This window comes from Theropithecus gelada, chromosome 4, assembly GCF_003255815.1.
Source record: "Theropithecus gelada isolate Dixy chromosome 4, Tgel_1.0, whole genome shotgun sequence".
NCBI classification, from domain to species: Eukaryota; Metazoa; Chordata; class Mammalia; order Primates; family Cercopithecidae; genus Theropithecus; species Theropithecus gelada.
The window spans coordinates 29,656,097-29,682,218 of record NC_037671.1 but is presented as its reverse complement, the minus strand read 5'-3'; the positions used below and the strand labels follow the sequence as shown (position 1 = coordinate 29,682,218).

The 26,122-nt window shown below is 43.1% G+C and overlaps 1 long non-coding RNA gene and 3 other non-coding genes across 4 annotated transcripts; 1 reads left to right on the top strand and 3 right to left on the bottom strand.

The window, feature by feature from the left end:
* Positions 1–8,086: 8,086 nt before the first annotated feature.
* On the bottom strand, positions 8,087–8,176 carry TRNAY-GUA. Its single transcript is given in 2 exon segments — positions 8,087–8,122; positions 8,140–8,176. It is a non-coding gene; the product is annotated as a tRNA-Tyr (tRNA).
* A 2,358-nt stretch (positions 8,177–10,534) lies between these two features.
* On the bottom strand, positions 10,535–15,930 carry LOC112623129. Its single transcript, XR_003119093.1, has 2 exons — positions 15,724–15,930; positions 10,535–13,210 (listed from the first exon to the last, which is right to left on the bottom strand). It is a non-coding gene; the product is annotated as an uncharacterized LOC112623129 (long non-coding RNA).
* TRNAA-AGC lies at positions 13,303–13,375 on the top strand. Its single transcript has one exon. It is a non-coding gene; the product is annotated as a tRNA-Ala (tRNA).
* Positions 15,931–16,305: 375 nt separating the features above from the next.
* TRNAY-GUA lies at positions 16,306–16,396 on the bottom strand. The gene is given in 2 exon segments: positions 16,306–16,341; positions 16,360–16,396. It is a non-coding gene; the product is annotated as a tRNA-Tyr (tRNA).
* Between the last annotated feature and the right edge of the window lie 9,726 nt (positions 16,397–26,122).

Here is a 26,122-nt window from a genome sequence, read left to right as displayed (position 1 = left end):
AAATTCTTGCAAGTGCAAAACTATAGGGACAGAAAATATCCATAGTTGCTGCTGGGTAGAAGATAGGGGAAGAAATTAAGTATAAAAGAAACATGGTGATTCAGTAAGGCCAAAATAGAAAAAGAAGAAGAGGAAGAAGGAGAAGGAGGAGGAGGAGGGGAGAGGAGGAGAAGGAGGAGGAGGAGAGGAGAAGGAGGAAAAGAGGAGGAGGAAGAGGAGGAGGAGGAGAAGAAGAAAGAAGGAAGGAAGAAAGAAGAAGAAACAACATGGGAGGCTAGGCCTGGTGTCATGCCTGTAATGGCTTGAACCCAGGAGTTCCAACCTGCAGTAAGCTATGATGGAAGAACTGCACTCCAGCCTAGGCAACAGAGCATGACCCTGTCTAGAGATAAACTTACATGATTATGATTAATTGATTTTTGACAGAAGTGCCAAGGTAATTCTATAAGAAAAAGATAACTTTGCAAAATGATTCTGCAAAAACTGAATATCCATATGCAAATAAATGAACTTAGACCCTTATATCACACAATGTACAAACATTAATTCAAAATGAATCAAAGACTTAAATGCAGGGACTAGAACACAAAACCTCTAGAAGAAAATGTAGAAGAAACTCTTTGTGACTTTAGGTTAAGCAAAAAGATTTTAAATGGGACATAAAAGCATAAACCATAAAGGAAAAAATAAGTTGAATTTCATCACAGTTTAACAAAAAATCTGTTCCTTAAAATATACTGTTAAGAAAAGACAGTCAGGCCAGGCATGGTAGCTCATGCCTGTAATCCCAGCCCTTGGGAAGGCTGAGGCCGGCAGATCGCTTGAGTCCAGGAGTTCAAGATCAGCCTGGGCAACACAGCGAAATCCCGTCTCTACCAAAAAAAAAAAAAAGTCAAGTCACAGATTAGAAAAAGATACTTGGAAAACACTTCCCTGATGAAGGACTTGTAACCAGAACATATAACATACTCTTGCAACTCAATAATAAGACCAAACAATACATTTTTTAAAATGGACAAATGATTTGGACAGATATTTTACAAAAGAAGCTGTACTGATGGCCAATAAGCATAAAAAGATATTCAACATCACTATTCATTAGGGAGATGCAAATTAAAGCCACACACCTAAGAGAATGGCTAAAGTTAAAAAAAAAAAAAAAAAGGTGAGAAATTAACAGTGCCAAGTGCTGATGATGATGTGAAATAACTGAAATTCTCATATATTGCTGGTGGGAATAAAAACTGTTCCACCTTGAAAAACACTGTCAGTTTTTAAAAATGAAATTATACATATATTTGCCATAACACTATGTGAATATTTATAGTAGCTTTATGCATAACCGCCAAAACTGTCTGGGCTGGAGATATAATAATCTGAGTTATCTGCACAGAAACAGGCTTAAGTTCATGACCCTGGAGGAGAGTCTCAAAGAATTGGGTGTAAACAGGTAACAGAAGAGGACTAAGAACTAAAGCCTGGGGAGAAAAACAATATTAAGGAGTCAGCGAGAAGAGGAAGAACCAGTAAAGAAGACTAGGAAGAAGCTATCAATGAGGAAGGAGTAACTCAAAGAGAGTGTGATACCCCAGAAGCCAAATGAAGAAAATATACCAAGAAGAATTGAGCGTTCCAATCTAATGCTGCTACTGATGAACCATGTAAGAGAAGGCAGAGAATTGATCATTAGATTAGCAACAGTGAGGTCCATGGGAACTTTGAAAAGAGCCATTTATGTAGAGATGAGAGACAAATTGGAGTAAGTTTAACACAGAGGACAGGCTGGATGCAGTGGCTCAAGCCTGTAATCCCAGCACTTTGGGAGGCCAAGTCGGGAGGTTCGCTTGAGACCAGGAGTTGGAGACCAGCCTGGGCAACATGGAGAGACCCCATCTCTACAAAAATTAGCCACAGGTGTGGTGGCACGCACCTGTAGTCCTGGCTACTTGGGAGGTTGAAGTGGGAGAACAGCTTAAGCTGAGGAGGCTGAGGCTGCAGTGAGCCGGTATTATGCCACTGCAGTGCAGCCTGAGTAACAGAGCCAGAGCCTGTCTCAAAAAAAAAAAAAAAAAAAAAAAAAAAAAAGAGAAAAGAAAAGAAAAGACTGAGTGCAAAGACAAGAAAGACCGAGGACCATTCTTTCAAGATGTGTGAAGCAGTAGCTGCCAGAGGATAAACAATAAAGAAAGGTTTGTTTCCAGATCAGGGAGGCCGGGCGCGGTGGCTCACACCTGTAATCCCAGCACTTTGGGAGGCCAAGGCGGGTAGCTCACAATATCAGGAGATCGAGACCATCCTGGCTAACACGGTGAAACCCCGTCTCTATCCAAAAATACAAAAATATAGCCGGGCATGGAGGTGGGCGCCTGTACTGTAGTCCCAGCTCCTCGGGAGGCTGAGGCAGGAGAATGGCGTGAACCCGGGAGATGGGGCTTGCAGTGAGCGGATATCGCGCCACTGCACTCCAGCCTGGGCGACAAGCGAGACTCCGTCTCAAAAAAAAAAAAAAAAAGAAAAAAGAAAAGATCAGGGAGAAGTTTATTTCACTATCAACGGATAGAGTCAAGAAACGTTAATTTCAAGATCAGTTAATTTCGGCCAGTTGCAGTGTAATTCCAACACTTTGCGACGCTGAGGCAGGCAGATCACCAGAGGTCAGGAGCTCAAGACCAGCCTGTCCAACATGGTGAAACCCATTGTCCACTAAAAATACAAAATAAATTTAGCCAGGTGTGGCTAAAGAGTCAAGAAAAGTTAATTTCAACATCAGTTAATTTTGGCCAGTCGCAGTGTAATTCCAACACTTTGGGACGCTGAGGCAGGCAGATTACCAGAGGTCAGGAGTTCAAGACCAGCCTGTCCAATATGATGAAACCCAGTATCTACTAAAAATACAACAACAACAACAACAAAATAGCCAGGTGTGGTGGCAGGTGCCTGTAATCCCAGCTCCTCTGGAGGCTGAGGCAGGAGAATCGCCTGAACCCAGGAGGCAGAGGTTGCAGTGAGCCGAGATGGCACCACTACACTTCATCCTGGGTGAGACAGCGAGACTCTGTCTCAAAAAAAAAAAAAAAAAAAAAAAAAAAAAAAAATCTGGAAAATGTCAGACACTGTGGTGTGTGCCTGTAGTCCCAGCTACTCAAGAGGCTAAGGCAGGATCGCTGGAGCCCAGGAGTTCAAGTCCAGCCTGAGCAACATATTGAGACCTCCTTGCCCCTACATCCCTCCCTCTCAAAACAAAACAAAACAAAACATCAGGAAGAGAGTCTCATTAAATATACTAAAATAAAAACATTTTCCTTTTTTCCACAGTCTCTCTCTTGATTTATCATGGTGCTTTTATTTGCTATTTAATATCATTCTAACTAAGTAAAAGCTTAACTTTTACATTATTAATTTTACTGTTAATCTTTGTTGTTCAATGCCAATTTTAAATGCAAATACAAGGATATTTAATTCATATTTGGAATCACTGACATTCTACAATTTATATTTAATAGCTCAACACAAGCCTATGTATTTTGTTCTTACCCCAACAGTGGAAACACTGCCTAAAACTAACTCATTAATTAATTCACACATATTCTACCAATACTATTTTTGGTTTACTGATAAGGAAAGATTAAAAGGAAAAAGAACTATGGGTTGCCCTGTCTTTCCATTTCCTCCTATGTCAATATTTTCAGTGTAAGTGATTAGCTTATGCAGGGATATAACATGAATAAACAAGGATATGATGGGCTGTTCCTTAGACCCTGCCATTGCCTTCTTTCTGCACCCTTAAGCAAGTTTTGGTTTGAACATAAACTGTGGCCTCTGGGGGCTGTCAGCACCTCCACTTCTTTTAGTCACAGAGGTAACATGTTTATATGTGCTTTGAGTCTTAGCATCATGGTTCCCCCAAATTTTGTGCTCATGGGGCACTGCCAATGCTGTATATGAAAAGGGTGGCAAGGAATTGAGGCTGCTACCTGACCTGTCTCCTCGGTTCATGTGAATGCTCCGTTGTCCTATTGGACATCACATTCAAAACAGAAATTCAATGATTATATTATCATGAATCTCAAGATGGCAACAACAGAGTATTAAACTAAGAGCTGGTCTTTCTGAACACAAAGTCATGTGCAGCTGCACAGGTTGTATATGCATAAAGCCAGCCGTGAAAATAAAATATCAGGAAGTGAGGGGTAGGGGAGATGATGTAGGAATGAGAATCAGGACAACAGCTGGAGTGTCATCCTTGAGAATGGAATGGGATCTAGTGCCCAGGAGGACAAATACGATTATGTAAGAGTATCTGTAAAATCAGTACCTCTACTAACTTGTTTAATCAAAGTAAATTGTCCATTAGCTTGGCATACAAATAGAGATCCACTATTCACACTTGATCCTGAACCTCCCTTTTTGACAGACCTTTGCTTCCTTGACAGCCTCTATTCGGGAGGCTACAATAGTCTCTGGACTCAGACAAGCATCTTCCACTATGCAAGAGAGTGGTAACAATCACTTTTTAGAAACCCAGAATGTTTATAAATGAATGTTTCCATTTCTGCTGCCAGCATAGTACATCAGTATCACCCTTCACTATCTCTCATGTAACCTTTTAGATAACCTCTCTCCCTTTCCCCCAAACTCCTTTTCCTTCCTCTTTCCAACAGTATTCCCCACTCTCATGGTGCTACTAGATGCTTTATAAAAAACAAATCTAAGAGGGTAACTATATTTGATAAACAGCTGTAAAGCCTATCTATTGCCCTCAGAATAAAGAAAAAAGTCCTCGAAGTCCTAGCCAGAGCAATAAGGCGAGAGAAAGAAATAAAAGGCATCCAAGCCAGGCATGGTGGCTCACGCCTGTAATTCCAGCACTTTGGGAGGCCAAGGCGGGCGAATCATCTGAGGTCAGGAGTTTGAGACCAGCCTGACCAACATGGAGAAACCCTATCTCTACTAAAAACACAAAAAACAGCTGGGTGTGGTGGTTCATGCCTGTAATCCCAGCTACTAGGGAGACTGAGGAAATAGATTCTAAGAATAAAAATGTAATTTAAAAAATCTTTTAAAATTTGTAATACAGGGCCAGGTGTGGTGGCCCACGCCTATAATCCCAGCCCTGTGGGAGGCTGAGGCGAGTGATCACTAGAAGTTAGGAGTTCAAGACCAGCCTGGCCAACATGGTGAAACCCCGTTATCTACTAAAAATATTCCGGGTGTGGTGGCTCACAGCTGTAATCCCAGCTACTCCTGAGGCTGAGGCACAAGAATCGCTTGAACCCGGGAAGCGGAGGTTTCAGTGAGCCAAGATCATGCCACTGCACTCCAGCCTGGGTGACAGAGCGAGACTCCATCTCCAAATAAATAAATAAAATAAAATCATATGAAATAAAAAAGAGTCCAAATAGCCAAAGCAAACTAAGCAAAAAGAACAAAGCCAGAGGAATCACACTACTCATCTTCAAACTATACTGCAAAGCTACAGGTAACCAAAACAGCATCGTACTGGTACAAAAACAGACACATAAACCTATGGAACAGGATAGAGAACCCAGACATAAAGTCCCACAACTATAACCATCTGATCTTTGACAAAGCTGACAAAATAACAAGCAATGGCTGGAATAACTGGCTAACCATGTGCAGAAGATTGAAACTGGACCCATACCTTCCACCATATACAAAAATTAACTCAAGATTTAAATGTAAGACCTCAAACTATAAAAATTCTAGAAGAAAACCTATGAAATACCATTCTGGACATCAGCCTTGGCAAGTAATTTATGACTAAGTCTCCAAAAGCATTTGCAACAAAAACCAAAATTGTTAAGGGGAATGTAATTGAACTTCTGCCCAGCAAAAGAAACTATCAAGGGGCCTGGTTCACTCACTCATATCTGTAATCCTAACACTTTGGGAAGTGGAAGCGTGTGGATTACTTGAGGCTAGGAGTTGGAAACCAGCCTGGCCAATATGGTGAAATCCCATCTCTACTAAAAATACAAAAATCAGCCAGGCATGGTGGCACACACCTGTAGTCCCAGCTACTCAGGAGGTAGAGGCATGAGAATCACTTGAATATGGAAGGCCAAAATTGTGATGTGCTGAGATCACACCACTGCACTCCAGCCTGGGCTACAGAGTGAGACTCTTGTGTCAAAACAAACAAAACAAAACAAACAAACAAACAAAAACTGTCAACAGAGTAAATAGACATTCTACAGAATGAAGAAAATATTCACAAATTATGCATCCGACATAGCTCTAATGCTAAGGATTCATAAGGAACTTAAATAATTCCATGAGCAAAAAACAAATAACGCCAATAAAAAATGGGCAAGAGACATGAACAGACACTTTTCAAAAGAAGACATACATGCAGCCAACAAATATATGAAAAATGTTCAACATCACTAATTAGAGAAACACAAATCAAACCTCAATGAGATACCATTTCACATCAGTCAGAATGGCTGTTATTAAAACATCAAAAATAATGGATGTATGGCAAGGTGGCAGAGAAAAGGGAATGCTTACATTCCCACTGTTAGTGGGAATGTAAATTAATTCAGCTACTGGGCAAAGCAGTTTGGAAATTTCCCGAATAACTTAGAACTACCATTTGACTCATCAGTCCCACTACTGAGTATATACACAAAGGAAAAGAAATCATTCTACCAAAAAGACACATGCATAAGTATGTTTGTTGCAGCACTATTCACAATAGCCAAGACATGGAATCAACCTACATACCCACTAAGGGTGGAATAAAGAAAACGTGATACATATACACCATGGAATACTACACAGCCATGAAAAAGTACAAAATCACGTCCTTTGCAGCAACATGGGTGCAGCTGGAGGCCACTATTGTTTAAGTGGATTAACTCAGGAACATAAAACCAAATGCCTCATGTTCTCTCACTTATAAGTAGGGAGCTAAACACTGAGTACACATGGACACAAAGGTGAGAACAATAGACCCTGGGAACTACTAGAGGCAGGAGGATGGAAGGAGGATGAGGGTTGAAAAACTATCGGGTACTATAATTACTACCTTGGTGATGGGGACGTTCGTACACCAAAACCGAGCGACACGCAATTTAGTCATGTAACAAATCTGCCTATGTAGCCCCTGAACCAAAAATTTAAAAATAAAAAGTTCTCAAATTTTATTCTTCATTTTCTGTGCCGGAAGAATAAAAAAGTATTGGCCAGGCACGGTAGCTCATTCATGTAATCCCAGCACTGTGGGAGGCCGAGGCGGACGGATCGCTTGAATCCAGCAGTTCGAGACTAGTTTGGCCGACAAAGCGAGACTCTCCGACCACACCCCTCCTCTCTCCAAAAATAGCTAGGGGTGGTGACTCGAGCCTGTAGTCCCAGCTACTCGGGAGTCTGAGGTGGGAGGATCATTTGAGCCCAGGAAGTCCAGTGAGTCCTTCAGCCTGGGCGACAGAGCGAGATTGTCTAAAATAACAACAACAACAACAAAAACCCCCACACACAGAGAAACAGAAGGAGAGAAGAAGAAAAGTAACAAGATAGAGGACCCCAAAAGTCTTCGTATATTCTAACCTCCAATAAAAACTGAAATGAAAACCTTGGGGCCAGGGTGCTCCTGGCATTCCCCACACCTCCCACGCGCCTTCTTAACTGAACTCCATTGCGGGCGTTGGCTGTGGTTTGCTGGTGGAACGTCAACTCGGGTCGGGGCTGGGGAGGGGAAGTGGGAATAAAAACTGCATTTCATGATCAGTAGCGGGAAATAAGAATGGCATCAAGAAACCAAGAGCCAGGAGGAGACTCAGGGAGGGAGTGGAGGTGAAGTGTTGCGAGGTACAAATTTCACAAGGAAAAAGTGAAGCCTCAGACTTCCTGGAAACACTGCTTTTCATCTACGCAGGCGCCCTTTGGTGAAGCTACCACGTTTCTGGTTTATTCCTAAAATATTTTACGCATGTAACCAAAAATTGTCTACTTGCGCAAGGTTGAGCCTAAGGAGCCGTCTGACACATATTTTTGTCTAGATCTTTATTTTCGTAAAGATCATATATGTCTGGAATCATTCACCCGTAGGTCAAAACTACCGTCCTTCGAGCCGGATTCGAACCAGCGACCTAAGGATACCTTGATTTAAAGACCCTACAGTCCTCCGCTCTACCAACTGAGCTATCGAAGGACACGAAGCATTTCTTTCTCTAGACACGTAGTTCTGTGCTCTCTAGAAGCCCCAAAATAATGTGCGTCCTGGAAGTTCTTAGGTTTTCAAGTCTTGTTCCATTTAGGAGACTAGGTTTTAATTATATTAATATTAATTTTTTAAACTACCATCGGCTTTAAAGCAGTATTCTCAGACACCGGAATCATTCTGTGTAATGATCTAGGTAATTGGCTTCATGGTTATAAATATGTAAAAGGCATTGAGTTTTATATTGAAAACATTAGGATTTTTAGGTATAGCTCAAACCAAAAACCTTACTGGAATCCCCCGTCCTCCTCCCCTAGATATACACAATCTCCCAGATTACGCCCTCTGTCCTGCTGTTTTGTGTGATTAACTCCTCCTTTCTCTCTTAAAAGTGTCTGGATTTGCTTGATAAATGCTATGGTTGCCCTAAATACAGACAACTGGGTTGATGAGGATCCCAGGGTTGTGAACAAAGCATTCCGGTATCCTTGCAGTTCTCCTTTCTGAAAGTCGAATGATAAATTGTGTACATTCATAACTGTAGTGTTGAAACGTGGAAGTGTCATCTGTGCGTGTTTGTGTAAATTTGAGTGTATATTACATAACCATGGTGGAGCGGTTAAAATGAAGCAAAAACTCTTGAAAACTTTACGTGGAAATATAAATATTCCTTTTCCAAAGCAAATTGTCCAACATAGAGAGAGGTTCTGTGTAGATTGTTGTCTGCTCAGCTTCCTTATATCTAAGGCAGAAATCTATCTCGCAAGAAAAGGCTTTAAAAGGAAAAATCCCAAGTTTTTCTTCAAGTGGCAACTGCCAGTGCCTCTTGTCAGAAATATTAATAGCATACAGTTGATATTGAATTCCGTAATTAAGTCCCTTGCATGAGTAACTAAGAAAATAGTAGATGATAACTTTCAATGTTTCTAACCTAATAGAGAGCTAGCAGCTAGAGAGGAGTGATCCTAGGATGTGGACAGCTTCTCTTGACATTATTGTGTATCCTATCTGTACCTTGGACACCACGCGGAAAAGCTACAGAGATGCCAATAAGAAGTGAAATTTCGAGACGGGGCTGCTACAAAGTTGTTGTCTCTGTTAGGGTTACTGGGGTGACACCTAGAGAAACAGGAAGGCCCCAGAAAGAAAACAAGTTCACTTTCTCACCTCCAGCCTTGGAGTCTGTAGCCTCCCTTTTGGCAAAGCTTACCCATAGGGTCAAGTGGTAAAACTGCAATGTGATTAAGAGTCTTACTTCCTGTATCACAAAGGGGATTAAAGAAGGGATTAAAGAGCAGCTTAATACGTTTTCCCGTCTAGAGCCTTATTTTCGTAAAGTTCGTTAATTAGCCTGTAGTTCAAAAACTGACATCCTCCGAGCTGGATTCAAACCAGGGGCCTAAGGATGCCTTAAGTTTAAAGGAACCTACAGTCCTCCACTCCACCAACCGAGCTATCGAAGGACACACAGCTTTTCATTCTCTAGAATTCCTAAATATGTGTCCTGAAAGTTTCTGGGTCTTCAAGTCTTGTTGCATTAAGGAGACTCAGTTTTAATTATATTGATACTCATTTTTTAAACTACAATCGGTTTTAACGCAGTTTTTTCAGAACACTGGAAGTATTCGGTATGATGAATCCATTTGTTCTGCGAGTCAAAATACCTGAGACTGGGTAATTTATAAAGAGTGGAGGCCAGGTGCTCTGGTTCACAACTGTAATCCTAGCACTTTAGGAGGCCATGGTGGGTGGATCACTTGAGGTCAGAAGTTCAAAACCAGCCTGGCCAACGTGGTGAAAACCCATCTCTACTAAAAATACAAAAATTAGCTGGGTATGGTGGCTCACACCTATAGTCCCAGCTACTGGGCAGGCTAAGGCAGGAGACACCGGGAGGCAGAGGCTGCAGTGAGCCGAGGTTGCACCACTGCACTCCAGCCTGGGTGACAGAGTGAGACTCCATCTCAAAAAAAAAAAAAAAAAAAAAAAATGTAGAAATGTATTGCTCACGGTTCTGGAGGCTGGGAAATCCAAGATCAAGGTACCAGCAGATTCAGTGTCTGGTGAGACCTGCTTTCTGCTTCCAAGATAGCACCTATGTTTGTGTCCTCACATGGCAGAAGAAATGGAGGGCAAAAGGAAGAAACATTGTGTTCTCATATGGCAGAAGAAAGAGAAGGCCCCCCCACAAAAAAGAAATGGCATAGCTCTGATGGCCAAATGGCTTCCTAAAGTCCCCACATCTTAACACTATCATATTGGGTCTTAGATTTCAGTATAATGAATTTTGGAAGGACACAGACATTCAAACTCTAGCAGGCTGCTATGACAAAAATACCACAGACTAGGTGGCTTAAAACAACAGAAATGTATTTTCTCACAGTTCTGGAGACTGGGAAGTCCAAGATTAAGTTGCTAACTGATTTGGTTCTTGGTAAGGGCTCACTTCCTGGCTTGCAGATGGACATCTTATTGCTGTGTCTTCACATGGTTTGAGTACTCTGTCTCCTCTTATAAGGAAACTAATCTTAGGGATCAAGGCCCATCCCTATGACCTTATTTAACCTAAACTACTTCCTTACTCCAACTAAGTCACTTTAAAGGTTCAGGATTCAACACAGAATTTTAAGGAAACACAATTCAGTCCATAGCAGTGGGTGTGGAGTTGAGAGTCAATAGTTTAACTACTGCTAACAACTGTTAAAACTTCCATGTGAACTTTAAGATATTCTTTTTTTTTTTTTTTTTTTTTTTTTTTTTTTGAGAAAGCGTCTCAGTCTGTCACTCTGTCGCATAGGCTGGAGTGCAGAGGCATGATCACAGTTCTGCAACTTCACCCTCCTCAAGTGATCCTCCCACCTCAGCTTCCCTAGTAGCTGGGACTACTACAGGCACATGCTACCAAGCCCAGCTAATTTTTGTACTTTTTGTAGAGATGGGGTTTCTTGACCTTAATTTACTTCTGTGGAAGCTAGAAGTTGTAAAATTTGATACCTAATCCAATGTTGCTGGAAACCAGAACTCCCAATTCAAAAGCTCTAGGCAAACCAATTGCTCCCAGTTTGCAGTCCTGCCAACACACAGCCCATGGATCTGAACTATGGGATTGGGCTAATTTTCTTTCACCTCATTTCCACACCTGCGCTGCTAACAGAGTCATAGAAAATAAACAGAAAAGAGTAAGGGGAGGCCAAACTGACTGGATAAATTCTGTCCAGGGTGGAAGGAGAAAGCACCTAGGTGGTGTGAACCTCAAAGCAAGGCTGACTTTGAGCCAAGTTCTGAGATGAATGGTGGGTTTCTACACACACTTAGAATATCTGGTTTTTTGCTTGTTTATTGAGAGAGTCTCTCTCTGTCGCCCAGGCTGGAGGGCAGTGGTGCAATCTCTGCTCACTGCAACCTCTGCCTCTCAGGTTCAAGCGATTCTCCTGCATCAGCCTCCCAAGTAGCTGAGATTACAGGCACCCACCACGGCCCACAGCTGATTTTTGTATTTTTAGTAGAGACAGAGTTTCGCCATGTTGGTCTCAGGCTGGTCTCGAACTCCTGACCTCAAATGATCCAGCCACCTCCCAAAGAGCTAGGATTACAGGAGTGAGCCACTGCGCCTGTCTAATATCTGAGTTTTTAACTCTCTTGTCTAAAATGGTGGGGACAGGAAATTGGGAGGTCTTCTTCCCACAGAGTTATCCACTTTTTGTCAGCCATGATTGCAATGAAAAAGCAAAAGAGAAGAGCAAGTACTAAAGGTTGTCTTAAGGTCTTTAAAAGACCTATTATGTCCTGAGCAGCATAGTCACTTTCTTAAATAAGACATTTTGTCTTCTCCATTTTCAATTTTTAGCATCTTGCCCCAATTCCATTGAGACTAGAAAATAAAAAAAGGAAGTTTCTAATGATGGAATTTCTGGAAAAGAAGCAGTTGAAGGTGCAGATATTGGGTGACAGCTTTCGTATGGCTTTTCTGAGAGTGATGGGCCTCTAACAATGCCCAACGGATCCTCCTTTTCTCAACTAGCTTCTGCTGAACAGTACCTAGCACCTAGCACCTGGCACAGTACCTGGTACTCAGTAGGCCCAGAAGAAAAAGTGGCAACTAAAGCATTTGTCTTTGTGCAAACACTCTGCCTCTAAGTCTGCAGCCATAAGTATATTCGCTTCTCTTGCTAATATTTACCTCAGAAAAATAATTTGTACACCCCTTGATCGAAATCAGGACTACAGAAACCAGAATAGAGAAATCAAAGGGGACGCACGCCCCCTCGTGGCCACAGGTCCTCCGGCGGTGACAAAGCCAGACAAAAAGTGGATTTTTTTTCTTTTTCTTTTTCTTTTTGAGAGGGAGTCTTACTACTCTGTCGCCCAGGCTGGAATGCAGTGGTGCGAACTCAGCTTATTGCAAGCTCTGCCTCCTGGGTTCAAGTGATTCTCCTGCTTCAGCCTCCCGAGCAGCTGGGATTACAGGCGTGCGCCACCACGCCCGGCTAATTTTTTGTGTTTTTAGTGGAGACGGGGATTTCACCATATTGGCAGGCTGGTCTCGAACTCCTCATCTCAAGTGATCCACCCGCCTCGGCCTCCCAAAGTGCTCGGATTACAGGCGTGAACAACCGCTCCCGACTTTAAGGGACATTCGTAGATCTATAAAGACGCTGGATAATCTGTTTCTGGAACCAGATGATTAGATGAAAATTTTAGGGGTGCGGAGAGTGGTAGAAACTATTGGTTAGGCCAAGGCCGAACCTCATTGCTTGAAAAACTTGATTTTCCCTTCTGGCTGCATCCTCAATTTGCTTCCAGTTCCCGGTTTCCGTAGATGTGATTCCAGTGTTAACCTCTTCCCGGATCCCCAAGACAGCTGTTTCTAAGGACCCTGACTCCCTGGTTCACCTGCACTCCGTGGTCTCCTCCCGACGGGATCCGACATGGTAAAACAGATTATAGATGGCGCTGAGGGGCGGAAGTCATGCTGAGGCTCTTTAGTCACCATTGATACACAGTTCTTCATTTTTTTCCTATTGGCTAATGACAAAAGTCAATTGAAATAGCAGTGAGTCCTGAATTACTTCCAGATATCAAAGAGGGTAAAGGATGTAAAAGACACTTTTCCACGAGGGGAATTAGCTCAAATGGTAGAGCGCTCGCTTAGCATGCGAGAGGTAGCGGGATCGATGCCCGCATTCTCCAGTTTTATGTAGTTTCCTCTCACACCTTACCCTTTGGCCTTTACTCCTATCTTTCCATGAATATCTTGCTGACTCATAAACAGCTAACAACACACTCCCATATCATAATGGGGGTGGCCTTTCCTTCAAGCTCAAGATTCCCTCGCCATCTAGTCCTCGGACTGTTCTATCCTAGACAGAGTTGGGTTCTTTGGAATTTCTCTCACGGTTTTCAGTTCTGAACGTTGATCTCTGCCAGGTGCATTGGCAAATCTATTATGCACTTCGATCATTTATGTATTACATTTATGTATTACATTTTTATCAGAGCAGACTGAGGACATATTACAAATTTTTTTCTTTTCTTTTTCTTTTTCTTTTCCTTTTTTTTTTTTTTTTTTTTTTTTTTTGAGACACTTACTCTGTCGCCCAGTCTGGAGTGCAGTGGCACGATCTCGGCTCACTGCAACCTCCGCTTCCCGGGTTCAAGCGATTCTTGTGCCTCAGCCTCCGGAGTAGCTGGGATTACAGCTGTGAGCCACCACACCCGGAATATTTTTAGTAGATACGGGGTTTCACCATGTTGGCCAGGCTGGTCTTGAACTCCTAACCTCTAGTGATCCACCCGCCTTGGCCTCCCACAGGGCTGGGATTACAGGCGTGGGCCACCGCGCCTGGCCCTGTATTACAAATTTTAAAAGATTTTTAAAATTACATTTTTATTCTTAGAATCTATTTCCTACATGTCCGACCTATTGAGGACCACCTCAAGTTGTTACAACTGTAACAAATGCACTCCCATTATCTCAATAAAATGTTGGGCGGGGCGTGGTGGCTCACATCTGTAATCCCAACACTTTGGGAGGCCGAGACAGGATGATCCAGAGGTCAGGAGTTCGAGACCAGCCTGGCAACATTGTGAAACCCCGTCTTTACTAAAAATACAAAAATTAGCCGGGCTTGGTGGTGCATGAATCCCAACAAAAATTAGCCGGGCGTGGTGGCGCATGCCTGTAATCCCAGCTACTCGGGAGGCTGAGCCAGGAGAATGGCTTGAAACCGGAAGGCAGAGGTTACGGTGAGCTGAGATCGCGCCACTGCACTCCAGCCTGGGCGACAGAGCGAGACTCCGTCTCAAAAAAAATAAACAAATAAAATAAAATGAGGGAGGGCCAAAGCATATGTAGGTATGTTTGAGGGTTTTTGTTTTGTTTTGTTTTGTTTTGACATTCACTCTTCCTCTTCTGAAGTCATCTTGCTATAACTTGCCGGAGGGTGGTGGGGGGTCTTCTGCTGTTCCTGGTGCTGGCATATGGGAGAATTGTGACAGAGAATCTATCTGGACCAAAATCTATTGTGCCTTGGCAAGAAGCTTAGTTCAGGACTATTTAATAAATGTCGCATTCAAGGCTCAAACATTACCTTTCAAAATACCTATTTTTTGTTTTGTTTTGTTTTCTGGCTGGGTGCGGTGGCTCGCGCCTGTAATTCTAGCACTTTGGGAGGACGAGGCGGGTGGATCACCTCAGGTCAGGAGTTCCAGACCAGCCTGGCCAACATGGTGAAACCCCGTTTCTACTAAAAACACAAAAATTAGCCCGGCGTGGTGGCGGACGCCTGTAATCCTAGCTACTCGAGAGACTGAGGCGGGACAATCTCTTGAACCCGGAAGGCGGAGCTTGCAGTGAACTGAGATGGAGCCACTGCATTCCAGGCTGGGCGACAGAGCGAGACTCCCTCTCAAAAAACAAACAAAAGGCCATTTTTCTTTTGCCCCCAACCAGCTTTCAAAAAGCAAGTTCATGGGGAGCTATCAGTTTAGATCCATCTCCAGCCCTTAATAGGAGTGGCTTCCAATGCGTTTTGGGCAGGGCTCTCCAACCACCACCCTAATTCAATAAGCCTGGGCTTCTGTGTTTTTTTATTAGTTTTCCACGTGGTTCTGATACATATCCAAGTTTGAGAATTATTTTCATAAAAAATAAAAGTTTGGAAACATGGGAAGGCACATACAAGAAATTGCCAGGCACAAATTCCTCAGAAAACGCTTCCTTACTTTGATCTAGACAAAGATATTTGTCATTAAGAACTCTACCATAGGTACCTGGGATCACATTTTCAGACACAAAGGGGTACAATGGGATTAATATATTGTAATAAGATTGGCACAAAATTACCAAATATGTACCACTGTTATGCCAGATCTCTACTTCGTGAGCTAATTCCCTATGTGGGTAGGAAATCCTGTCCATTTTTTCCCGTATGTATTATTTTCTTCTAAAATAATTCGCTTCTACCAGTGTTTTTCAAAACTTGCAGTACATGAAAGTCACCTGGTGAGCTTTTGAAACTACAATACCTGAATCTTACCTCCAAAGAAACTCAAGCATAGATGCTTTGTAAAATCTCCCCAGGTGATTCTAATATCTACCACATATTCTCAGCTAGGGTCGAAAGCCACCACCTTGACAATTAAAAGGAGAAGGGCGAATAGACTCCTTGAATGTCATCCCGGCTTCAGATGTGTAGGGTTCAGACGCTAGTGGTTCGGCATGTAACTCTCAACGATTCAGAACTTTGAACACCAGGGGACGCGCGTGCCCCACCAATTACCAGTTGCTCCGAGTAATTCCCACCAGCCGCCCCTTTCCCCAGGCTGTGGATCCGGGGTTAAGGGGTGGAGAGGCCTCTGTGGATCTCTAGCCCAGTGGACCAGTGTCTGATTCACTTCCTCAGTGCCCAGGACTTCTAAGAGAGTTGGATTATATGAATTATAGGGATGAAGTCTTGATGGCGCGTGTTAAAAATTATTACGGAGAATAATAAAAAAATTAAAGAGATTCATTGCACATCCAAAATAGTTTTATAATAGATTCTCATCGAGGATATGTATAAGTGAAATACTCATTTCTGAGAATGAATCTTAAAACTTATACGCAAAAAAAAAGGAACTCCTTCGAGCCGGATTCGAACCAGCGACCTAAGGATGTCTACGGAAATATCCAACTACAGTCCTCCGCTCTACCAACTGAGCTATCGAAGGATTCACATAACTTTCTCTCTCTGCTGGGGATGCCATCTCTGCGCGAGGTTGGGCAATCGTGGCCGTTTGCCGTCCTATTTACCTATTTGACATCCAGTTGATATTCTTTTGACATCCAGTACCCCTTCGGAATTGATTGATATTCAGAGGCCCTTTTCTCTGAAACAGGGAGAAAACAGGAGCACCACTCTCACTAGTTTACAAAAAGAAACATAAAATGTTAAGGAGGCACAAAGAACTGATAAGAATTTAGCAATGACCATCTTCTGTTGTGATGAATGCATTATATAACCAATTTTAATCTCTGCCTAAAAATAGAATTTGAAACATTTTAACACTGCAATTTTAATGAGATTTTATTGAGATAATTGACAGGAGGAGGAGAAGGAAGAGCAGGCTAAATAACGCAATTTCGAAAGCATACTATTTTTTTTTTTTTTTTTTTTTTTTTTTTTTTTTTTTTTTTTGAGACACAGTCTCGCTCTGTCGCCCGGACCGGAGTGCGGTGGCGCGATATCAGCTCACTGCAACCTCCGCTTCCCAGGTTCAAGCGATTCTCCCGTTCTCCCGCCTCAGTCTCCGAACAGCTGGGATTACAAGCGCAAGCCACCACGCCTGGCTAATTTTTGTATTTTTAGTAGAGATGTGATTTTGCCATGTTGGCCAATCTGGTCTCGAACTCTTGGCCTCAAGTGATCCGTCCGCTTTGGCCTCCCAAAATCCTAGCATCATAGGCGTGAGCCCACAGCAGCTGGCCATCACATTAATTCTTAACTCAGCAGAAACCTACCCATGGGGGTGCTAAAATGATACGTTTTTAAATGATCAACTTTAACACAGGGTAATATCATTTCAAATATTAGTTTTGCAAAGTGTAAGGTTCTTGTCTAGTTTTCTATGACTCTGAAGCTCAGAATAGCTATTATCCTCCCTCATTAACGAAGAAATCCACTTGTGGAATCTGGCATCGGAAATCTGTTTCATTATGGCCTGGCATGTTGACTCACCTCTGTAATCCCAGGACTTTGGCAGGCCGAGATGGGGAGATCACTTGAGGTCAGGAGTTCGAGACCAACCTGGCCAAAATTGAGAAACTCCCGTCTCTGTTAAAACTACAAAAATCAGCCGGGCATGGTGGTGGGCGCCTGTAATCCCAGCTACTCGGGAGGCTGAGGCAGGGGAATCGCTGGAACCCAGGAGGCAGAGGTTGCAGTGAGCAGAAATGTTGCCATTGCACTCCAGCTGCTGGACAGAGCAAGACTCCCTCTCAAACAAACAAACAAACAAACAAACAAAAAAAAAAACAAAAAAAAAAAAGGAAAGAAAGAAAAAGGAAAAGAAATCTGTTTCATTCTTCTTCATGTTCCATTAAAGATAATTACCTTGTCATGTAATACAACATGCACAGGGCAAATGATCCTTCTCGTACAAGTAGTCCATTGAGCCCAATGTTCACTCCTTTATGGCACACAGATTTTTTTTTTTCTTTTCTGAACAAGAATTGAAAGCACATTTAACTTGGCCATTAATCTCCTCAAGTCCATGAAACATTTATTTGAGTGGGGCGAGTCTGGATGAATTAAATGTAATGTTTTATCTCCTCTCCAACCTCAATGGACTGAATAAGTTATCCTGTTTCAAAGATGTATTTACTATTATTCATTTGGTCAAAATACACTTTTCAAATGGTTAAATGCATGATTATTATACGAATATGAAATAAACATTTGCCAAAGGTTTAATTCACTAATGAGGGAATCATCAAGATGGTAACACCGATTCAAAGAATTTATTGATAGTCACTGAAAGAAGTGATGCTGTAAATTAACTTTGCTAAGTGAGATAGAGAACTAGAAACTGCCCCATAGGGCAATATAACTGTTACTGTTTCTACAGGACAGAAAATAACTAAATATCAGACGAAGTTCATTTGCATCATCACAGTTGTCTACAAGTTAACGACGGTCCCTTACAAAGCTGAAAAAATACCCTAATCAATAAATAGTAAACTAGGCTGGGCTTGGTGGCTCAGACCTGTAATACCAGTAGTTTGGGAGCCTGAGGCAGGTAAGTCGCTTGAGATCAGCAGTTCGAGATCAGCCATGGCCAACGTGGTGAAATCCTGTTTCTACAAAAAATACAAAAATTAGCCGGGAGTAGTGGTCGGGTGCCTGTAGGCCCAGCTACTGGGACTGGCTGAAGAGGGAGGATCCCATGAGCCCAGGAGTTTGAGGCCACAGTGAGCTATGATTGTTTCACTGCACACTGCAGCCTGAGCGACAGAGCCAGACCCTGTCTCAAAAATAAATAGTAAGCCAAAACAATGCTACATACTCGTGGAGCAGTACTTTATCTAATGGAGCAATTTTGCCCTCACAAGGGTCATCTGACAATGTAAGAAGACATTTTTAATTGTTATGACTGAGGAACATAGTAGGTAAATAGCTGTGACTGAGGAATATAGTAGGTAAAGAACAGGAATGCTAGTAAACATCCTGTAATGCAGAGAACAGCCCCTACAACAAAGAATTATAATATCTAGTCCAAAATGTCAATAGCGCTCTATTGCAACTCTGCTCTAGAGAATGAAAATAAGATAATCCTGGGCCTGCAGTTTTCTAATTGGCTCCCCTTGTCCAGATTGGTCCTCTCGGTTCTGTTCTCCACACAAAATGCCAGCAAGTTCTCACTGAGAGGTGTCTGAGGTCCGTAAGATTGGCACCATTGAAAGAAATTCAGGCCGAGCGCGGTGGCTCACGTCTGTAATCCCCAGCACTTTGGAAGGCCGAGGCGGGTGGATTACCCGAGGTTAGGAGTTCAAGACCAGCCTGGCTAACATAGCGAGACCCTGTCTCTACTAAAAATACAAAAATTAGCTGGGCATGTTGGCGGGCGCCTGTAATCCCATCTACCCGGGAGGCTGAGGCAGGAGAATCGCTTAAACCAGGGAGACGGGGGTTGCGGTGAGCCGAGATCGGGCCATTGCACTCCAGCCTGGGCAACAAGAGGGAAATTCCATCTCAAAAAAAAAAAAAAAAAAAGTTCCTCCTTTCTGCCACTCTCCCAACAAACCCTTTATTGTGAAAGAAAATAATTAGGTTTCCCCTAAAATAGATTCACAAGAAGGAGCGTGAACATTCATATTAAAAGTCTGACCTACTAACAGAACCATCCAGTGTAAGATAAATGTGATTTATGAAGTCTTCCAAGCACAAGTCCTTCCTGCCTTTGCTTGTGGACTGGGGCCCCTACTTGTGTGTAATCCTACACCCGCCCTGAGGCAGGATCCACTTCTTCATTTCTCCAGCGCCAAATTACAGACAATTCAGACAGAGAAGACAGGCCTGAAGGAAACTTGAGGGACAGCGGAAAGTGATGGGAACAAACGTTAGATATGAGGGATTATGAGACGGGCATGACAAATTGTATTCTTGTAGGTTAGGAATTATGATTATCCTATATATGGCTAAAATTGTCTTCTATGTGTTCATTTTCAAAACAAAATATAATCCAATGTGAAAACAGGAAGCTGGAAAGGTTTTGCTTTCCTTTGTTCTCCTTCATAAATAGTCTTCTTAGTTGCAGGTGGGAGATGAGTCTCCAGTCCCACCTGCCTCTCCCAGCCCCCCCACCTCACTCCCGCGGTAGTGCAAGAGAGGAGAGTATCAGTAGCGCCAGAGGCCAGGGCCCAGGGTGGGTGCCCTGGCGTCCGGTTTCATTGACTTGCTAATTGGAAGACTACAAAGCCTTTCGCACAGGGAAACGTGAAGAGGCGGTGGCGAGGGGGGCACCTGCGTTGACGAATAGACACACAAAGAAAAAGAAAGCTTCGCAAAGGGTATCTCTGCTCCCGGGTAGTCATTTTGAGCTAAGGGGCTGGGGGTCCGTCGCCCTCTTCCACTTTCTCAGCTTTTTCACCCGCTTACGCTTTCTTTCCACTTGTGTTTGGTAGCGGAGCTGATTTTCCGAATGGTAGCCATCTGGAGCTAGCGGCAAGCAAGAGGACAGCAAGCGGACGGCGAGTGCGTTTCGTTGGAGGTTCGGAAAACCAGCGAAATAAAGGTAACCGGGAACTTGCGGTCCTGGGCCAGCGTGGGGAGCAACGGGTCCCGTGATGGGGAGGAGGTCACATGGTGGCGAGGGTGTGGCCTATTTGTGTTGCCAGGTGCGCAGGTGCAGTTGCCGTCACGGCTGCAGAACTCCGCGGGTGACATGAAAGGTTGTATAGTGGCGCTCTGTGCATCTGCGTATTTATAGATGAAATAAGTGTCATTAAAAAAAAATGCGGGCCAGGCGCGGTGGCTCACGCCTGTAATCCCAGCACTTTGGGAGGCCCAGGCGGGCGGATCACGAGGTCAGGAGATCGAGACCATCCTGGCAAACACGGTGAAACCCCCCGCTCTACTAAAAATACAAAAAATTAGCCGGGCTTGGTGGCGGGCGCCTGTAGTCCCAGCTACTCGGGAGGCTGAGACAGGAGAATGGCGTGAACCCAGGAGGCGGGGCTTGCAGTGAGCCGAGATCGCGCCGCTGCATTCAGCCTGGGCGACAGAGCGAGACTCCGTCTCAAAAAATATATAAATACACATATACATACATACATACAGCCCATGTTGCAAAGTAACATGCGGTTAATTCGCAGTTTTCCATTCATTCATTCGGTAAAGGTTTACTGCGTACCGGCTGCGGGCTGGTGGAAGAGGCCCTGGGTTCTTTGCGAGCGCGTGGTCCGTTGAGGGTGAGGAAATCGGACCACCAACCCCCACGTGTAGGGGAGGACGTGGTGCAGCAGTGCCACATAAAGCCGGAGGAACCCCAAGTGGAGGCCGCTTGGGTCCTTCCGGAGTGAGTAAAGAACCAATTTCTGTGGCATGTGTTTCAACAGTAACTGTATTGTAATACTTCCTAAAACGAGTAAATACGTATTGTACTAATTGTGTACATAGACCCTTTTGAACACAATTTAAAAGTAAATATGAATTCTGGTAGTAGAAGGTACAGCAACATGACGGGCTATTTACTCGTGTGTGAGAGGTAATGGAAAGAACACAGACAGGTGTTTTAGCCACTTAGTCCATTTTTGAATCTATGTCCCACAAGCAGTATGACTTCCCTAACTTCCTCATGCCTTATGCAAAATGGGGATGATGATAATGAAGATAATACAGATCCTAAGGGGATAGTTGTGAATATCAAATGAAACAGAATTTATAGCGCACATTTCTCAGAGTGTGCTGTCTACTGCCTTACTCCCACAGGCTCAAACAGGGGAACCCACAGAGGGTACTTGGAAAGCCTTTTAGCTGGGCCTTATTTTTGGTTAAATTAGAGTATAAAGAATTCAAGAATAACACCATAGGAAGCATACAAGTAATAACGTAATCATTAAAACAAGTCCCAAACAGTACCACAAAAAAACCTAAGTACACAAGAATTTAGACTATGTAAGAGATCAGATTTGGTTGAGATTAATTAAGGAAAGCCTCGTAGATGGAGTTATAGTCCTTACAGAGGATTTTTTTTTTTTTTTTTTTTTTTTTTGAGACAGGGTCTCGCTGTGTTGTTAATTCTGGAGTGCAGTGGTCCAGGCTGGTGTGCAGTGGTGGGATCAGAGCTCACTGAAGTATTGATCTCCAAGTCTCAAGGGATCCTCTCCCCTCAGCCTCCTGAGCAGCTGGGATTAAGGCACATATCATCATGCCCAACTGATGGGCTGTTTTATTTTGTTTTTGTATTTTTGTAGAGACTCAGTATGTTGAGTCGTAGGTCTCACTATGTTGCCCTTGCTTAGATAGGAATTTTGATCAGAATCACTTTTTTTTTCCCCCAAGACGGAGTCTTGCTCAGTCACCCAGGCTGGAGTGGTGCAGTGGCCCAGTCTTGGCTCACTGCAACCTCCGCCTCCCAAGTTCAAACAATTCTTCTGCCTCAGCCTCCCTAGTAGCTGGGATAACAAGCGCCCGCCACGGTGCCCAGCTAATTTTTGTATTTTTGGTAGAGACAGGGTTTCACCATGTTGGCCAGGCTGGTCTCGAAATTCTGACCTCGTGATCAATCCACCTCAGCCTCCCAAAGTGCTGGGATTATAGGCGTGAGCCACTGTGTCTGGCCAGAATCACTTTAAAAAAAAAAAAAAAAAAAAATAGAGATGGGGTGTCACTATGTGGCCCAAGCTGGTCTTGAACTCCTGGGCTCAAGCAATCTTCCTAGCGTGGCCTTCCAAAGTGTTGGGATTACTGGCGTGAGTCACCGCACCCTGCCCAGAATCACTTTTGACAAAAGTTAGTAGTTGAATAGACATTTTGAATAGATTCCTGACAAAAGTTAAGTAGAGACATTTTGAATCCATCCTAGGATTATGTATGTGTGAGCAAGAGCTAAAAGTTACTTGGTTTTTTTATTTGTGTATTTTACATTGATCTTGGTAGTCAAATGAGTGAACATTTCAGCTGTTGTAATTTTGAGAATAAAAGTACTAAAAGGAAGCAATATGTACACAGCAGTGACCTGTATATTCACAGACATGTATTGATCACTGACTATTCCAGGTCATATGCTAAGTTCTGGGAATACACAGAAACAAGACAGCCTCTGTCCTCAAAAGCTGTCAAAATTTAAAAGCTCAAAGAGTAGGTCATGAGTCAGTTATGGAAATAAAGGTTTTTGGCTTTAAAGGTCTGATTCAGAATGCTTGGAATTTAAGTTTGTAGAACCTTTCTGGTTGGTGATTTACACTATACTGTAATAAAAGTGTATTTTGCTTATGTAAACATATGTCTTTTGGAAGAAGTCCTGGAACTCTCTGAACTCTAGACACAAGCAATTATGAAAATTGGGAAATATGTGCTGGGACACAGACAGATACTAAAAATGATTACACAAGGCAAAGCTAAATTAATCATACTTGCCAACAACTTCCCTGCTTTAAGATAAATTTCTCCCCTGGTATGCTATATAGATTGATGGCAAATATCTAACATGAAGAATGCCATAAGATGGTTAAAACATGCTTTATACATACCAGCAGACATCAGTATTTTTAGAAACTTTTCAGAGTAAAATTTTATCCTTTTTTTTCCCTTGAGTTTTTTTTTTAATTGATTCATAACTTCTCCTTCCCCCATGACTTTTGGTTAAAGGTATTCTATACTAGAAGTGTAAGATTTTTAAAAAGTAAAAATCAAAAGAGCTAGGAAAGTAGAAAAAGTGAATGGTAAAGTCCGTAAACTTTTACTAGACTTTAGATAACTGTCAGGAAAACATCTAACATTTCAAAGTACCTGATATGTTTAGGCATTACTTATGTAGCCTTCACTAACTGAGGTCTGTCTTGTGTTCAGTTAGCCTTCGAGCACATAGTATAGGGCCTTGATTGACTGTGGCAGGGTTTTAATAAATGCTAACAGTTATTAATGCTTAATAAAGAAATTTTTGGCTGGGTGCAGTGGCTTATGCCTGTAATCCCAACACTTTGGAAAGCCGAAGCTAGCGGATCACCTGAGGTCAGGAGTTCGAGACCAGCTTGGCCAACATAGTGAAACGTTGTCTCTGCTAAAAAATACAAAAATTAGCCGGGCATGGTGTTGTGTGCCCATAATTCCAGCTGCTCAGGAGTCTGAGGCAGGAGAATCGCTTTAACCCGGGAGGTGAAGGTTGCAGTTGAGCCCATCGCATCACTGCCCTCCAGCCTGGGCAACAGAGGGAGACTCCATCTCAAAAAAATAAATAAATAAAACTAAAAAAATTTAACCCTGGGGAATATGGCAAAACCTCGTCTCTCCAAAAAATACAAAAATTAGCTGGGCGTGGTGGTACGTGCCTACAGTTCCAGCTACTCAGGAGGCTGAGATGGGAGGATCACTAGAGCCTGGTGTTAATGGTGGAGGGTGTCCAGGTTCTTGGTGTCTTGAACAAAGAATTGGACAAAACGCACAAACAGAGCAAGGAAAGAATGAAAGGTTTTATTGAAAATGAAAGTACACTCCACAGTGTGGGAGTGGGGCTGAGCATAGGGGCTCAAAGGCCGCGTTACAGAGTTTTTGTGAGTTTAAATACCGTCTACTTGGGGTACACCCTATGTAAATGAAGAGGATGAAGTAAAGTTACAAAGTCATTTACTCCGTGTATGCCCTAGGGAGAGGATATTTCCTGTTATAGCTGAAGTGTGAGTTGGCCTTGTGTTCCCTGCTTCCAGATCCTATTTTCCTGCCTCACTGGGAAGTCGAGGCTGCGGTGAGCCGAGATCGCGCCACTGTACTCCAGCCTGGGCAACAGAGGGAGACTCTGTGGCATAGACAAATGGGAAGAAAGCTGACTGAGATAGCCTATTTTCTGATTATCCCCAATTCTCTCTGCTACCTTACCTTTCATACTGTCCTCCAAAATAATGTAGTGACGTTTTCTTGGAAAGACTTATTACAACATGGCTGTTTCAGACCTATCCCCACTGCTGGTCTTGCTTCACAGAGTAACCCTAATGAGATAGGGCAGGATATCCCTCCACTCCCTGTCAAGATCTTGTCCTGTACTTGTCTAATAGATGTCAATGAGAGGTATCCCTTTTCTGACCGCTTTTTCTTTTCTTTTTTTTCTTTTTTTTTTTGAGACGGAGTCTCGCTCTGTCGCCCAGGCTGGAATGCAGTGGCGCCATCTCGGCTCACTGCAAGCTCCGCCTCCCGGGTTCACGCCATCCTCCTGCCTCAGCCTCCTGAGCAGCCGGGACTACAGGCACCTGCTACCACACCCAGCTTTTTTTTTTTTTTTTTGTACTTTTAGTAAAGATGGGGTTTCACCGTGTTAGCCAGGATGATCTCAATCTCCTGACCTCGTGATCCACCTGCCTCGGCCTCCCAAAGTGCTGGGATTACAGGCGTGAGCCACCACGCCCGGCTCTGACCTCTTTTATATTACTGTTTTTCCTTTCTGAAGTCTCCTTAGAGTCTATTGTTTCTGCATTTAACATTGGTATACTTTCACGTGATAATGCATGCCCCTAGAAGGGTGCCTACTTTTCACAGGGCGGCAGGAGAGAGACTGGGAACCAAGTGAAGGGGGAAACCCCTTATAAAACCACTGGATCTCATGAGCAATTACCATGAAGAGAATAGCACAGGGGCAACCACCCCCATGATTTCGTTACCTCCCACTGGGTTCCTCCCATGACACATGGAGATTTGGGGAACTACAATTCAAAATGAGATTTGGGTGGTGAAACAGCCACACCATATCACCAGCTTTATAAAGGGTTAATAAGGACCTGAGGGTTACAGTGGCTTATCAGATGAAGGGCTAGTATTCTCACTGCCTGATTATTACAGCAATCACAATATTGTAAACACACACAAAAATGGGCATCGTACTCTCAGAACGTTGTTTTTTTTCCTACCTCAAGATGATTTTATAAAAGTCTTCATAATCCAGTTCTTGGTTCATAAACACAGTAATTCAGAAGCCACTTTAGTCTTCCTGGTCTCTAAAATGTATATAACTTTTCTTAGATTAATTATAAATTAATTAATTGATTGTCATTCCCACATCTTAGGTGATTCTGATGTCACTCAAAGCATTTTAGAATTACCAATGTGAGGCCGGGCGCGGTGGCTCAAGCCTGTAATCCCAGCACTTTGGGAGGCCGAGGCGGGTGGATCACGAGGTCAGGAGATCGAGACTATCCTGGCTAACATGGTGAAACCCCGTCTCTACTAAAAATACAAAAAATTAGCCGGG